The 17,879-nt window shown below is 45.2% G+C and overlaps 1 pseudogene; it reads right to left on the reverse strand.

Annotated features, from left to right (window-relative positions):
- Positions 1-16,205, reverse strand: part of LOC115249102 (cyclin-dependent kinase 17-like) — a 16,239-nt pseudogene extending 34 nt beyond the window's left edge.
- Between the last annotated feature and the right edge of the window lie 1,674 nt (positions 16,206-17,879).

The following is a 17,879-nucleotide window of genomic DNA, read 5'->3' on the forward strand; positions in this document are numbered from 1 at the left end:
TGAGGTGAGTAACGTTCAGGCTGCCTGTGGTGTACATTTACATTAGAGATTCAAATCTGAATTTCCTGAAAGCTAGTTAAAAACTAGGGCTTACCTTGACATTGTGACACTCATGATGTTTCCACAGTCATCCATGTACTGCTTCAAATCCTTTTCCTGGAAGAAAGAGACAAATTTGGGCCTACCCGAGGCACCCTACATGTATCTATGCGTGTGGCGTTCAGACACTGACCAGGTACTCAAACACGAGCGTCAGGCACTTGTCGGTGTGGATGATGTCATGAAGAGTGACGATATTTGCGTGCTTCAGGTCCTTCAGCAGAGACACTACAAGAGAGAGGTTAGAGATGTCAATCAGGTGCCGACGCTGTGAGGGGAAATCAAACAGCTCTGGGAACTGTCGAGGATTCACAAACGTCCTGTCAACAGGATGAGGTGAGGACCCGCTGATCGGTTCTGTACCTTCTCTGATGGCCGTGCAGGGCGCGCCCTCCTCGTGCTCCAGCCGGATCTCTTTCAGAGCGACCAAGTTGTCGGTTAATTTGCTTCGGCCTTTAAAAACGGTGGCGTAAGTCCCCTGCAGAGGCATCACATTAATGAATCAATTGGTTTATAAAGGGAGGAGTGAATAACTCAGCAAATATGGTCTCACCTCTCCGAGTTTGTCCAATTTGATGTAGGTTTCAAGTTTCCCGAAGCCAATTTCAGACTGGAGGAGACAGAGAGAGGACGTGAGGGGAAGTATTGGATGCCGCTGTCAATGGCCATTAGCACCACCACCCTGTGCATTTATTTCAGCCACTGTCTGACTAAAGGCCATCCCAGGACCTCCGTGTTCATCTGCTGAAGCAAGTCCTCCAGGCGGCAGCTGTTGGTCCAGTTTTTAGCCATATTCCTGTTGACACTTGGCCCACAACTGCAGGGTTTTGAGTCAGTGGGCCCCGTCCTCCGTGAGGAGAACTCAGCCTCTCCCACAGAGGGAGGAAACCCCCACTGCCACATGTGGAAGAAGTTCAACACCATCGTGGCTAACAGCAATCTGCGCACGGCATCTGTCGGAAACGATTCTCATCGCGTCTACGCAAACAGGGCCAGCCATGAATGTGTCTAAAACGGCTGTGCTTTTCAAAGGAAGTGATGAAAGACCACTTCTTTGTAGGGTGATATGATATCAGATAAGAGACAGTAAAAGGGGATTTTTCCATCTCCACTGTGGTGGGATTTCTTGAATTCTTTCCCAGCTTAGCGCCAATAAAATAAGAGTGTTTAATTAATACACAGTCCAGAGCAGCCGGTAATGATTTGAATGGTCATACGTTTAGATCTTTTTAGATCATTTAAAATAGAAACCAACTAAATAACATGCAGCAGATAGAAAAAATAAAGTATAGAACGAAACAGTCACATGGGGTGGATCTTTGTGCTTCCACAGCGCCGGTGTGATGCCCTTGTCCTTTATGTATAATTTCATATGGATTCCATATTTACAGCTGAACACTCTACAGACATCCAGCAGATGTGTTTTCAATCAACTGTATGTGGAATGTGAATTAATCCTGAATTCAGTTAATAAGGGCTTATCTGCATAATGCATGTGGCCCCTGGGTCTGAAAAGTCATGAATTATAGATGGCTCTGGCTATGACAAGCTGTGATCCGCACAGGCCTGTCAGTGTTTATCCTTCGCCCAGTCACCTCCCTGCTCTTATTTGTCCATTTATCTCTGAGGGTGGTTTTACCAGTTTTATCTGGGTTCTCTCTGAAACAAGCCATCTCTTCATCTGATAGTGTCATGACTGCCAGGACAGCGGCACGAATGTGTTCCTGCGAGGGGGGAGGGGGGGGTCTCCTGTGACCAAGTTAGCTGATGAAGCATGTGATCTGTTTAAAGGGACGCCTAAAAGCCAACATCAGAATGAGCTTGAGCAGAGAATTAAATGCGAGACAAAAGCACAACTTGACCTTTAAACAGAATATTGTGGATTCTGCATTGAACACTGCATTTTTAAAAATAAAGCAATAATATTTAAATTCTAGTGGGAAAAACATTGTTTGAGTGGTGAAACGTATAAATTACACAGGTTGACCATGAGTTTATGAATGCATGTGTCGAGGAGAGAATATCTCTAATGAGATACACAGCCCATATTCCTGTGTAAGCACTTCCTCCGCACACACAAACGCACAGTTCCCATCTTAGTGTTTGTGACAGCGGCTGTCAGGAGCCGTCGCTAAGCTGCGCGCCACTTTTGGCATGAGAGTCAATCCGAACGAAGCAGGATAACAAATTTAGAAGAGAAATGCGTCCACTGCAGGGAATAAATCTGCAATGTCTCGCATTGTTTTATGCCCCAAAACAAGTGAAGCCCCATCCCCATGGAGCTTCTCCTGTCATACACCTTGGCTTTGTGTGTGTGTGTGTGTGTGTGTGCTTTTTCAGTGGCAATGGGTTCATGTCATTCCCCTCAACGCTTCAGTGCGCTTACTCAGCAGAACTAGGTCAGACCACATTTTAGCAACAAAAATTAAAGCAACATAAACCCACACCAATGTGGCTCATGCGAGCAGGTACTTCGTAGCCAACAGCAGAGGAAATAAGTGTGAGGTCTATTTTCTTTTTACCCCTGATTTCCGATGTTTATTGTGATGAGATTACATTTCTCCCTTCTCCTTGTGCAGGCTGTGAGAAGGCCTAAAGAGGAGAGGATGGGCGGAGTGGAACTGACATCTCTCTGCTAAGAAAAGACAGAGCGGGTGGGAGGAGGTGGGAGGAAAGAGGAGCCCTTCCATTAAGATGATGTATCCAGTGCTCATGGCTTCAATCAATCAAGTGATAAACATCCCTGCCCTGTACCACCTTCTCTTGTAGACCAGCTGAGAGCAACAAAGTTTGACCCAATGCAGAGGAAACCAACACTACTGGTCACCAGAGTAATGAGCCCACCCAGTGATGATGCAGCGATAACGCTAAAAAACAGCATCTCTAATGTTATCGCCACAGAAGGGCGACGGCTTCTGGATTCATGTGAATAAATGTCTGCGTCTCAGCCAGGAGAGGAAAGCGATCCACGTGAGCTTCGCTTACATTACACTGGGAAGCGATTCAAAGATCAAGATACTTCACTGAGCATCTGTTACAGGACACCCGAAACGTCCTTCTTAGTTACCGTAACAGAAGACATAACAGTCTCGCAGTAGTATATGAGGCATACACTCAGGTTTTTGGAAATGGTCACGCAAATCCATTGACATTTTTAGATGCTGAGCTGGAATGAAACATACAGTATGTTAAAAATGAAAGATAAGACTAGTCATTTAGAAAAAGGGAACGGCCCTATTCAGTGTCAATTAGGTTCTTCTAACAACACTCTGCAGCCTCTGCAAGGGCACAGGAGATATAATAAATCCTTTCCTTTCTAGCAACTCAATCTGGGCTTTGAGTTTCATCCCTGAAAGCGCTCTTTTCCTGCACTTGGCGCCTTTAAAATTCTCCTGTCATCTTCCCCTGCATCCACTCTTCTTTGGCTCAGTTCAAGGTGTCCTGGTGTTATCCGCGCCAGGGGAGGAGCTTGGGCCAGAACAGCCCAATGCTGCTGCTGAATTATTGATCCGTCTATTGCGCTGCGTGCATACAACAACCACTAACGACACGCTGCAACGGCACACGGGCGGACTGAATCAAGTCTGTCAGGAAATGTCGGCCGCTCCTTTAGTTTGTGCAGACAGACGATCCCCTTTCGTCTCATCTACACGTCTTGTGGACCTCCCGCCTCCTCTGCAAAGCTCTGCGTGATTGTTTTCCTTTGATCTGTGCAAGGCTGCTGCACAATAGCTGCATCATTAAATCACTTCAAGCAGGGAGCTGATGCGGGGCGCTGACCCTGTTCGATCATTTCAGAAACACTTTTGATGGAGGGCAACTTCCACAGTATTTACCAAAGTATATTTTCCTGTAAGTGTTCAAAACAAACAAACTTTACTGTATAAAGAGAAACTTGGACAACAAAGAAGCAAAGGAGTGGTGTTAATAAAGCGTGACCACAATACAAAAACAGCTGACGCTGCATTACTAGCAAGTATAAAGGGACATGCTGCATATTCATGAATATGTGGCTACTTCCAACAATCATCCTTTTTTCTATCCATCAACCCCTCCACCACATTCAAACCCCACCATAAAAATCTTGGCCTGGATGCATAATTCAGCATTAATTGATCATATATCCCCCTACTGAGCCATTGTTGGCTGTACAACGTATGCCCATGTGTGTTTAAAAAGACTCTTGTCTGCATATGTGTGTATGTGAGTGTGTGTGTGTGAGAGAGAGAGAGACAGAGAGAGATGATGTAATGTTCAACAGCACACAAAGGAGTTTGAAAGTTCAGATTACTTTCTTCCCAAACAAAGCAGCACAATCCCAGCTGTACTCACCAAAGGCTGCACAGAACGCAGCCATAAGTAGCTGACAAAATAAATGAGTGCCAGCTGCTTCGCACAAATGTGAACCGGCACAAATATGCACAGACACAATAATTACTGACCAGTGAAGCTCGCCGTAGCCTGCGGCTCATGGGCTTGTCAAAGGGCGGACTGTTCATGGCAAACTTCTCCAAGTAGCCCTCCGGTAGCCTGATATCAGCTGGGAGAGACAAGCGTTTGTTTATGTCCTGCAACACAGAGAGAGAAAGAGGAGAGGAGTCATCACTGAGAAGAAATTAGCTGTTGTGCGTTTGTGTGATCACACTTAACGCTCACTAACGCGCTGCTCACTGAATCATCCATTAATAATCATCAATCGCCAGGTCTTTTTACATAAAGTTGTGTTGGTTCTGGAGCCCAGTGAACAGGAATACAGCCTGAACAGGCCACCGGTGGCACGACAAACGTGGTTCACTCACACTTGGACGGGGAGGGGGGGAAAGCCTCTAATCAGGCTAATGTGCATGCTTTTGGAAACAGGAGCACTCGGAGAAAAGCCACACAGACACGAGTAAAAGTTTCAAATTACACATGAAATAACCCAGAACCCCTCAAAGTCCTCCAATCTAGCAAGGTATTAAAATTGGACACGCTGTGTGCATGCATGAATCTGTCAACTATCCTCACTTAACAGAACAGAACATGAATTCTCATGAATTCTGCATCTAAAACTCTAAAAGTCCTTCTTTCTCCAGACTTTCAAATTCAGGTGACTGTGGACGAATGAATGATGGAATGACATGGCATCCTAAAGGAAAGCTCTGGTTTGAGTGGGTTTTCTGGTTTTCTATACTGTGAACATGCCTGGTGTCTTCATCTTCCATCCCTCTCCTTCATCTGACATCTTTTTTGACAGGTTGCTCGACTGCTAGAAGAATCTGGAGGATTTTGTCTCTCTGGTCTTGCCATGTCACACATGCACGAGTCCCTTTCACAGCCGTCGCTTTAACAAAATATCTGTGCAGTTGCCTTTCCCATGATACATCTCTTCTTCGTGTAAGGCGCCAATCACACATTGTTTCCATGGCAGCAGTGGCTGTCTGGTCCGGTCCCAGCAGCCCCAAACAGAATAAGTCTTCTGTCTAAATGTGTGAAATGATTTGTGTGTTTACATGTGGCCATTATTAGCACAGCAGAAGAGGTGCGTGTGCGCGCGTGCACGGGAAGATGAAAGGAAGAGGGATTTCACGCCTGCGATGGTTTAACCGAAGCCTGGTGGCACACTTACCACCATTCAGCAGGATTACAGACAAGCTCTCAACCTAAGGATAGTTATACACGACACGTAGAGCTCGCCCTGCACACCGCATACACACGACCTATTAAAAATAAGCCAAAGATGCACGCTGTAACCTGACCTACAGATGCTGCAGGGAACCTTCGTGGACAGCACTACAGCACACACATAGGCTATATCGTCTTTTAGGAAAAACACATCCTACAAGTGCACATTTCTCCTGACAGAGGAATTTCCTACATGTCAGAACTAAAAAATAAAAAACTCCTGATCACAGCAGCAACAGTGGAAAGCATCTACATTCATTCAGTGGAAAACCACCACCACACACACACACAGACACACTCACACACAAAGAAGCACATGTCACGTCTTCATACTCACAAAGCAGAATAGCTCTAGTAACTCCCTCATTGTCCTCCTTAAACGTGCCTTTCTAAGCAATCACACATGCCTGTTCCCCGATACATGTCTCTGACCTGCCACATGACTGCACACACACTCTGACAGAGAGAGAGAGAGAGAGAGAGAGAGAGAGAGAGAGAGAGAGAGAGAGAGAGAGAGAGAGAGAGAGAGAGATGCACAGAGGTAGAGTTCCATCCACATGCTCACAGGAAGGAAAAAAAAACAGGCAGAGGAGGAGGAGCAGGAACAAGATGGGGGGGAGAGGCTGGATCAGTAGAGAGAGGAATGGACAGATTCCTGGGGGGGTAAGGCAGGGGGGAAGGGGTGAACGGAGGGATGGCTGCTGTGAGGAAACACTGTTTTACTTGTTTTTGCCTCCCTCTCGACATCGTGTTGTCTTCCTCCTCTCTCCCTCTGCCACCCTCTTCTCTCTTCCTTTGTCCCACCAGTAATTATTCCTTCTTCCATAATTGCCATCTCAAACCAGCTTTTCCCCTCTTCCTTTCTCTCTCGCTGTGGTAAAAATGAACCCCTTGCACTCACTGTTTACAGCCTGTGTCCAGAGGCATTTCCTGTAATAGCGCTGCACTCATCACTCTGAAACTCTCTCAAACTGATGGGCAGACACACACACACACACACACACAGAGTGATATGATGGAGATGTGCAACTTTACCTGTGCAAAGGCATTCCCACTGTATATGGGACATATTTGATTGTTTTATCATGAGATTTGTCATTTGCATCTTTTTGTGTATATAAAACAATAGAAATAGTGGCAGTGGCATTTCTGTTTCAGAATTTTTGTCATTAGCAGCCATAACGCAGTCCAGAAATCCATCACTAATAAAACAAAAACCTGCCAGTGCGTGTGAGTTGGTTAATTCCATGGTTAGGTTTTAAGAGATTTCTCTGTATCATCGCTGCTGGCAAACGAAGGTCTGAATGTTCTCATGCAAGCTGTGAGGTCTGTCCCTGCTTCTTCATACCTCATTAGAGATGCGGCGATGGTGGTTGTTCCTCATGCGGACCCTGACTGGACTCTGGACTTCATCAGAGGACGTCCCAGACGCATGGTCACTTTCCCCGTCTGAGCCCATTTTCACATTTTCGTGGACGATGCCTGGAAGACACAGACGCAGGACCTCATTCTGGGAAATTTCCCTCTTTTATTCAACTCAGGCATCCTTGATGACCTTTTGTGTTGGTGTTTTCGACAGAAGCGCCACTGAACCCGCAGCGTACCCATCAGATGGCAGAATTTATAATGTCAGTCTTAGATTAGATTCCAAGCTCGGGTACCAAATGCCACACTATGGATTTGACCACTAGCCATGCAGTGATGTGAGTGTGTATTAATTTAAAAAAATAAAAAATCGAGGGTAAGATAAGGAGATGAGTGATCGATATAAGCCCCCCGCCCTGATTTCTTTGCCTGCCAGCCCTCACTACTCCATTTCCCCAGACTGATTTGATGTGGACCAGACGTGACCACCTCTTCCAATGGAGTGTGTGTTAATGTATATTTGTATTGGGGGACTCGTTTTCTCCCTTTAGTGTGTGGTATAGTCTGATAAGTTACAACTCTGGGCCATGTGTGTGTCTCTGTTTACGTGTATGTGTGTGCACGTCTGATAAAATAAGGGCTGACAGGAACATTTTACCTCACCATTGTACAGGCTGTTTACATCTCAAACAGGCTGCACAGGTGCAGGCAGATGACGGGGAGTTTGAGGAGGATCGTTACAGTAACGACATGAAACCAAAAGAAAAATTAGTCTTCCGAGTGACTCGACACATTACGCATGAACTGCAGCGACTCCCAGCTCAACGGGATGTGCTATTTATTATGTCTGTCATCAGGCAACAGCAACCTCACACTGATGCTGGGCGTCAGCTGGTGTTAGTGTTAGAAAAGAAGCACTAAAGATTTTCCTTCAACATAGTAAAAGGCAATGTTTTGTGAATCGAGCATATTTCTGTGCGTTTAGTGCCACAGATTAGATCGCAGCTGCTTCTGTCTTCATTTGTCCATTACCATAGTCTGTTGATAGAGGCAGCATATGCTCATTAGCAAAACAATCCATCTGGGTAAATGCTTGGAGCACCTTTTTTGTGCTAAATCATGCCTGATGTGCCACCCGTGGTCTTAAAAAGACAAAGATGCAAATGATGCTAAGTGAGGTAGGAATAATGAGTAGCTAATGTGGAAAACAACCCTCAAAGCCCTGATGGTGAAATATTAAAATGTGCGTTCCAGCACACCATGCCAGTCCAGGATATCTATGTACTGCCAAAAAACACACAGCACACTAACTGTCCTGCTAGTACAGCATGTCATGTGGCTTTGTGCCGTGCTCTTCTTGTGTGGTCGCACATGTGTATTTGTGTAAACAGTCAAACAAATGCAGGTAGATCAAAACAAGACTCTCCTGGAAGGAAAATTCCACTGCCAATTACTGAAGCGGCACAGCGCTCTGCTGGCACATCCTCTATGCACGTTTGCCTCTCAAACACCAGCATCCCAAACATCTATGCACTTTTAAAAGACAGAGGGCATTGCTTCCTGCCCTCCTGCAACTACTTTCTGCTCCATTTTCAAGAGCAGACCAAGAGCAGGCAGTAAATGCCATGAGCCACCACGTCCTCCCCGTGTGGAGTAAGCCTGGCCTAGTTAGGGCTGACGACTTGGTGCTTGCACATCTGAAGGGGTGAGCGGGGCTGCTATAAGGGATCACCCGCTGCGGTTTGAACTCCACTTAGTAGGAAAAATGTTGGCAGTGCATCAAAAAATTAATGAAACATCACTGGACAGCACAAAGAAGTAAAACACAGGTTGGACACATTTCCAGAGACCTTCAAAGAGAGTAATGGAAACAAGTTGCAATCATGTCCAATTAACTACAGACAGCTAAGTTCTTTTTTAAGAGTCCATTGATTGAAATAGTGATGGCGCATTCTTGTGCAACCAAACAAAAGAGGTAAATGTTTAGGAAGGTTAAAGAAGCTGCGGGACACTCATTAAGAACATGGAGGGATTCCTCAAGACACCAGACACAATGCCCGGGGTCAGAGCCATTCCACTGTATCTCTAATTTTCAAATCAGGGGCATTAATAAAACATCAGCTGCAAATGAATATATTTGAGGTCTTCAAAGTTGTAATCTCAGCAACTTCAGAGAGAAAGCTACTCAGCAGATGTCTGTGCTAATGAAGCCTCAGGCCAAGCTCCAGGTTTCAACAATGTGAAACTGGTTTGCAACAGACAACAATGGGCCAAGGCTCGATTGGTATAAGCACGTCTTCTTAGCAATGCTAGATGAACTATTTTCAAAAGGCAATAAAACTTCTTTATTATCCTGGAATGGAGCAGCCAGATGCAGATGTGTGGCGAGGATGGCGGTGATGGAACTCACCAATGCGGTTTCCGGGAGCGCGGCACGAGTCGAGCATTCGAAGCATGCGGAAAGGTGACAGCCTCAGTGGGGCGTCCCTCTCCCCCATTCTTATCCCCTCTCCCACTCTAGCCTCCACCGTCCTTGGGTCTCCGGCACCGGCAGCCCGAGAGGTGCACCCCTGCAGGTTGCCCGACAGATCCATTGGGGCTTCGGTTTGCGTCGTTGACGGTGAATTTTAAAAATCAATCAAATGTACATGTCACAGAGCGATGACAAATCACTTCGGTCCAGTCAGCAACTTCGGGTTTGGCCGAAGCCCCAGGAGGTGAAGCAAAACAACCCAAGAAGGAATCAATCTTCGGGCTGTTTCGATACCTCCAGGAGAGCTCCACGGAGAACTGCTCCAACTGCACAGGCTCACTAATCACAATGCAACAACTCCCTGAGCAACTACTCCACTTCAACACACTCCCTCCCTCTCTCTCTCTCTCCCTCCCTCTCTTCCTGTAGACACTCCCTCTCTCCACCTCTGCCTTTTCTGTATTTTTCTTATCTGAGATCACAATCTGCTTGCTCACTAAGCAAGGTCAAATGACACAGATACAATCCAAAAGCCATTATAAGCTAACCTCTAACAGGTGTTCTGTTTACATCCAGCACACAGGCACATGCACGGACCCAAACTTACATCCCCACCTAAGGAGAACAAGCTGCGGTTCTGACGCCTGACTTCGGTCCCTCAGCTCTTTCCGAAAAATGCTGGTTTTCACTCAAGGTCCAGTCTCCTCCTCTCCTGTTCTAGTCTTTTCCCGATCTCTCTCCTTGCTGATCATCCCTCTATCCGTGATGTTGCGCCGCACTCCTCCCGTCCACTCCCTCTCTCGACTGCTTCGCTCTTGCCTCTAGCGCCCCTATCAGTGCATCCAGTCCTCCCTCCTTTCACCTTGCCACTATATTCCTCCTCTCTCACATACTCAGCCGGTCTCTGGGTGGGTCCAGAGATGGTCACACATTAATAGTACAGAGTACCTCTGCCATATCTTAATTACTGATTTCTCATTGACCGAATTTTCTGTTTGTTGAATTGTCTAGTGAACCTCTTTCTTGCACTCGCTACCCTCCTTCCCTTTAGCATGCTCTCTACCATTTCGCCCCTTATCTCTGCCCAGCACAGAAATTGACACCCTGAAGCTTAGAAGCGAATGTGTTTGCCTTTCTACCTACTATCTACTCCCTGCACCTCTCATACATCCCCTCCAGCCTCCTTTTTATTTTTTTCCCTTCAGTCCTTCCCCACAGACCCAAATCCCACATCAGACACATTTTCCTCCTCTACCTGCCAGGACTACAATATGAGCTGATAGAGAGTAGATTAGTGCAATTGTAGTGAAAACGGCATAATAATGTTAAGATTTTTCAGACCCTTATTTAAACTTTTGTCCCCCTCCTCTGGCAGTGACAGTAATTACAGAAATCACATTGAAGCGATTATGGAACCATAAGCTTTGACATACTTCCATCTGCTGCAGCCTGCAGCCGATGACTGCAGCCCGTTCTCTTGTTCTAGGATTTCTCTGCTATTCTGGAAAAAAAATGTTCTCAGCACACAGCAGCCAACCCTAATTTATCTGACATACAGAGAAAAGCAACACGTAGGTGTAGGTGCATCCTCAAGAAAAAATAAATGTTTTTTTTTTAAATCATCTGAAAAATGACAATTGAGTTAATAGGGAAAATAATCCTATATACCTGATGTTTTCAACAAACTGTCAGAATTAATATGCATCGAATGCCATCTTTATCAGTAATGCTGTCAAAGATTAACACCTGGCAGAGGTGTTTTTATTGTGTCTGTCTGACAGCTGTGAGACGAGTCCTCACCTCACCCTTCAAATCAATAATGCGGTCAACTTGCTGGCCGGAACGTACACAATTCATGTTCATGCAAAAACCACTGTCACATCCTGATAAGAAAATCATCCACAATGATGCATGACACATTGTTTACTTTATCCAGGACCCATGCTTAGCTAACATCAACACCAAGAGCTCCACTATGGTACATTGTGTTTTTAGTCCTCTCGGTGAAGGTCCTAATTTAGCTTTTGCTCTTATATTTGTTATTATAGCGATCAAAAGCTAATATTTTCAGCATTCTAGGCAATTTCTAAGTCCTACACCTTTGCTTGACTTGACTGGCTCCACTACGTTTCCAATACATAACTCTGGCGAGTATATTATACATTAACTGACATACTAGAGGATGGCTGCTGCACCCTTGAGCTTCAAAAGTCAAGGACGGAGGCTTGTCAATCAGCCCTGCACCCATCTTTACTGTCTCTTTGTATTCACAAGTGCACACTGTGCTGCACACATCACTGTTCTGCGTCCTCTGCAGCCACGTCCGCATCCCCTCCATGATGCGTTCACTGGCACGTATTCTTGCCTCCTCGGTTCCAGTCAGCCTGACTACACTGCGCTAGAATTGTCATGTTTCGCCGTAATTACAGAAGTATGCCACCAGATTCATGGAGGACAGGGTATAAAAAATTCAAAGTGCATGTGGCATCCCCGAGGAACCACGCACCACCAGAAACAGTCACAAAGCTGGAGGCAGAGTGCTGTAATTCCCTCTAAACCTTTTATCTGCATCTAAAGAATCTTATTAAGCCAATTAAATCAATTACTGGGACCTGAGTGTCTACTGTCAGCTACTGACTCCACATGCGCTGCTCCCCAATGTCTTACCCATCCCCTTCATTTCCTGTATCACTGACGTTATTTAGCAACATCTTTGCCTCTAGCATATAGTACAACAGCCAGACAACCAATTAAGACCAAAAAACGAACCCTTACAACTACATAACAGGATTCTGCTGCATTTGTCTTGTTAAATTCAGTCTGGAAGCGGCTCAGGACGGTGCGAGCAAATGGAAGTTCATGAGTGTGGGGGTGTGAAGGAGAAGGCTATGCTGATTAATGTGGTGTTAATGCAATACATTGGTACAGGCAAAGTGCAGGGGGGATGAGGCCAGCAGGAAAAGCTTCCCATCCTTTATCTCCTGGTTTTATCTTGGTGGTAGTATCCTGTGGTACTGTATATCAAAAACTGGGCTGATGCAGAGATGGGGTGGGAGAAGAGAAGAATGAGAGGAGACGTCTGTGACAGCGTCAGAAAATAGCGGGCCGCAAATGGTTTCAGGAGAGGAGGCAGCCCTCAGCAGGGTCCTGTTTCTCACTTCAGTAGACAGGAGGGGAAGATTAATCCTCTATGGTGTAACTAGAGATCTTCACAAGCTCACCAGTGAAAAAAAGAAAAAGGTAAAGAGCTCCTCTTTTCTGACTGTAGTGGTGGGAGTGGATGTGCACCCAACTAGCAACACATGGATTACACACGTGTACTTAGATAAGGGTTAAATATCATGACCCAACACCTACACATGTGCAAATGCACGCAGCAGCAAAGCAGGTGAGGAGGAAAGGAGGATAGGAGGAGGAAAAAGAATATCTTTATATGAGGCTGTGGTGGATTGATAGAGCGAGTTAGCGCCAGTAAAGGGTGAGCAAGGTCTTTAGCGTACCAGAACGGCAGGATTGCATCATCATGTCATCTTATTAGAGGCTGCGACGTGCACGGACTGCAGAGTGGCACAGAATGAATCAGCAAGAAAGACCCACAGAAATGCAGCACATCTAAACATTCTGAAGTACAACTTATCCATGCTGTAAATACAGAACACAGCTTATATTAATTTAAAGAGCTCCCCTTTGACTTTCAAGGACTAAAGATGTTCTGCAATATCATTCAATTGTAACAGTATATGGAAAAGGATTAAAGCAGTTACCTACAGCTGACTACTGCAGAGCTGATCTGATACTACCTGAGCCCGACACCAGATCAATCATCAATCGCTCCGGTGTATTTGTTGTTGCTTCTGTTCCCGTGAACCACTTTTACTGTATCTGTTAATAGGACAGATTGCATGACATCATCTCACGAGGATGCCACAGTCCCTTGTCAAAATTTTAATAAAGGCATTATTTTTTCTGTAATAAACTCTGGTTTGTTCATGAGTTCTGCATGACTGCAAACAATTGTGAGTCATCTTTATTCCGCCACATAGCACTTGTTCCTCTACAGAGATCATAAAGGGATTCAACGTGTATTCTCATTCCATTTCCAGCTCTAAAGGATCTCAGCATACTGTCAGATACTGATACTCGCTCACCTGTCAGCCAGGGCTGAATGGATGCGAGGATTGTGGTTGATCCACGGTTCACTCGACCGAGGACTCGCGGGATGCAAGTCACAAAGCTAATACGACTCCTGCCGGCACTGGAGTCTGAACACTGCCCTACCTCTCTGTGCATTTGCTAAGCTCATTTCAATCCGAAACCCATTTTCAACAAAATCCTCCATCTCCCTCCACCATGGTCTTTCTCTTGCACACTCCATTCACTATTCCTGATATAAACCATTCTGCCTCAGCGGGAAATGAGATTATTAGGGTCCATATGGAGACAGAGTACATGTTCCATTACATAGTAGAGCCAGAAAGAAGATGGAACTGGCTGTGTGAGCATGTGGGGGGGGTTGCGTGAATGTGCATGCGGTTGTCTCTGTGTGTTGGATTAAGGTCATTAGAGCTTTAGACAGGCAGATTAAAATAAATAGCCTGAACTTCGGTCAGTATATATGATTTTTCTCACTTGCTGAAAGAATATAAAACAATATCCACTGAGGTTATACCCATATCGGTGTGTGCGAAACACGGAAATTGCAATGAACCAACAATCATTGAACATACATTGGCAGAAAGGACATGTGATGCGCTGCAGAAAGACACTCGCGTAAAACTAAAAGTATCCGGATTTAAAAAAATCCCTCTGCATGGAAACGTGCTGCATATATTCACATGCAATTCACAAAACCTTCATTACGCAATCACAAATGTACAGGAAATGAGTACAGTGTGTGTATCTGTACCCAGAGATCCAGTCCTGTGCAGACTCAGGTAGGCTCTGTCTCTTTCGAGCCCCCCGCCTGGCTCTCTGCGCAGGGCGGTGCGGCCCAGATGACCAGCATATTGTCGTAGGAAGGAGGGAGCGCTGTGTGAAGCGGGAGGGTGCATGGCACGCTCCATCACGGGCTCTGAGACGCACGGTGTTGGACAGGCGGCGAGGAGGAAAAAATAAGAAAGTGCAAGAAAGGGTGAGGAGAAAACCCTCAGAAGACAAGCTCAAGGAAGCAGAAACAGGAGAAGATCACAGTGAGGAGACAGGGAACAAATACAAGAAAACTTGAAATCTTAGGCGGGCTTGATATGATACCAGAGAGGTAGCAGGGCAGATCAAAGAACAGTGCAGTGATGTGATAGAAATGGTGTTAATGCACAAAAATGTTGCATTATGAGGCCGTCAGCATGCAAAGCGGACAATGAGTTAAAAAAAAAACATTAAAATGTTACACAAAGAGCAAACAGGCAGAGGGAAATAGAGATGGTTGGAATCAATATTTAAGGAGCTGGATGTGGAAGATTTGAATTGTTTTGTGACATTTGTGAAGCAAAATGTGTCACGCTTCCATCTGACATACAGGTATCATCACCTTTCTTTCATACAGGCATCTGTCTTTTAAATAACCCAATTTCTTACATAATGCAGTGCTTCTCTACAGTCACAGTAAAATGGAGATCTTATCTGGGGGTAAAGAAGCAAGGGTTGAAGGAGTGGTTAAAGTTTAATGCACCTTTCCTCATCCTTTTTATCAGTTCCTCCATCCTGCTGCATCTTTCTTCTCCAGTTCCTGAATCTCTGGCACAGTTATTTAAAACTAAAAAGCAAGATTAAAATAGGAGGATGAGGGATAATAATTTACATCATTTGGGTCTGATCCAGCCTGGGAACCGATGACAACAGCTAGGAAAACTTTTCTTAGAGCTTTCTGAGAGTCTTATCCTCTTATTCTGGGATGCTCTAAATCAAAGGTATCCTCCCAAAAAGAGAAATATACACAGATGCGCAGGAGGCGCATTATGGTCCTGCGGTACTGAAAGGTGGCCAGCAGGGGGCACACACATACACCAAAGTGACATTTTTATGTTAATCAAGAGTAAACAGATATGTGACAATGAATGCATGTGAATTCACGACAGTGGTTTCTGAATTAAAGTACATTATGTACCTCATGGCTAAATGAAATACAGTAAAGTGAATAGAGAGGGTGGTGATTAAGTGAAGGTGATGACTATTAAGCTTTTTTGAAACTTTGTATGAAGCTGTCTTGCTTCCCTTTCAGGAGGTTTCTTTTCTGCTTTTTGTTATGCTGCTGTTATATCATTAATGCAATATAACACAGATGCAATGCACACATGTGTAATTGTATAACATAAATAAACTGTGTGGTATGGCAGCTATGCGTGCCTTCGCTGTGTGTCCTGTTCATGGTTAGGCATCTTACCATTGTCCCTGGATGCCGATGGCTCGTCCAAGGCCATCTGCTCCGCCAGTTCAGAAGGAATCGTCAACAGGCCGAGCGCTGCGTAGGGACATGGACAGCCTCCTCTTGATGATCTTCATCCTGTCCATCTTCTCAGTTCCACCACCTGGGGCCCACCGCCCTAAGAGAACACAGCAAACATTAGCATTAACCATCACTGACACCATCTGCTGCCCTTCCTAATCATTACTGTTACTCATCAGCAGTGAGCTACACACACACCCCCATTCAAGCCCACTGTACAGTGGAGCTACTGCAGTGCAGCTTCTGTTGCAGTTTTCCAGTGTGTGAGCTGAGGTTTGTGTTGTTATCGTTACATACCGATAGCACAAGTACGGTGGGATAAAAGCATCATTCTGAGAGTGCAGACCCATGTGGATGCAGAAAATAATACAGATAAAAAACAAAATAAAATGGATGATGATATTTCTCTCTCCAGCTGTGAGGGAGCATCCAGTTCACCAATTCCAGCCAACACGTTTATCAGCAGAAACAATTAAGATAATATATTCCTGAAAATCACAGTTACACCATTGTAGGAAATAGACCAGCATGCCACAGTGACACTGTTGGAATATCGCACCACTGGCAGAAAGATACCATCTGTTGGCCTGTGTTGCATTCTAAATCCCACAAATACCTGCAGTTGGGATAAAAAGAAACCTTATAGTAATGTTGGAGCTTATGCGGGGTTAATGAGCAGCAACGTGACCCAAAAATCAATCACCCACACTGTCCACCTTCCGTTGTACAAGTGATGGAACAAATGATTGTTACGGATGTACATCAGAAACCATGGTCTCTATGCAGTGGCGGGTGTCTCTGTGTGGTTTTCAGGTTTTCTCCTACAGTCCAAAAATATACACGTTAGAATCAATAAGCACTCGACATTGGCCCTAGGTGTGGGCGAGTGCGTAAGTGATGTGTGTGTGTTTGTGTGTGTGTGTGTGCCCTGTGATGAGATGGTGTAAGCCTGTCTAAGTTGAAGCACTCCAACCTTTTTTTTTAGCCATTATGTTGCATATCAAAAAACTCTAGTGAGGCCCCCGATGGTACGTCATTTTTAAAGATCCATTTAGAATCTATCGCAAGTGTGTTTAGCGAGTTCAGGTTATTTTAATGTGTCTATATCCTTCACTACTCACTGGCCTGGAGGCCGAGCAGTAAAGCAGGATAAATCTGCCTCTCTTTTAGTTCTTCCTCGCCCACAAGGGCTGAAGAGCCTGACACGCACGGGCATAAAAACACACAACATGCACTGCCATTCTCTTTGTGTCCATCCTAGGACGCTCAACAAAAGCCATTTATCCTTTCAGGCTCTCACTCTTCAGGCCTATTAGCGACAGCCTGCCCTCCGAGGGAATTCAAGCCCAGTGATCCACACTTGTGAACAAGTGCTTCTTTTTTTCCAAGAGGAGGTGGCAGTTGGCCAGGGATCCACTGGCTGCTCACTCCTCAGATGAGGGTGTTTCTTTAAAAGGTGGAAAAAAATAGGTAAAGGAGGGGAGGAAAGGAGAAAAAACTCGCATTCATTTCATATATCTGCCAACCGTGCAAGATTAGAATGGAACACGTCTCTCCCCTCCCCCTCATTTGCATGTTTTCCCCAGACTTCGCTGAAGAAGAAAGAAGCCTGCTCGGACAAGGAGACTGCACTTTCTGCACACAACCTTGCCACCTCACATAAATTTGTAGGATTTAATCACTCACGCAAGCATATGACTTTGCTGCGTATTAGCAAGATAAGCAACGTGTTATCATTAAAACACACCACGCTGATATCCTGGCATTTGGACAGTGCGGGGGACAAACAATAGTGACTAATTTCACGGTCTCCTTCTTATCTCTGAGGCATTAGCG

The sequence above is a fragment of the Takifugu rubripes genome, chromosome 3, assembly GCF_901000725.2.
Source record: "Takifugu rubripes chromosome 3, fTakRub1.2, whole genome shotgun sequence".
NCBI classification, from domain to species: Eukaryota; Metazoa; Chordata; class Actinopteri; order Tetraodontiformes; family Tetraodontidae; genus Takifugu; species Takifugu rubripes.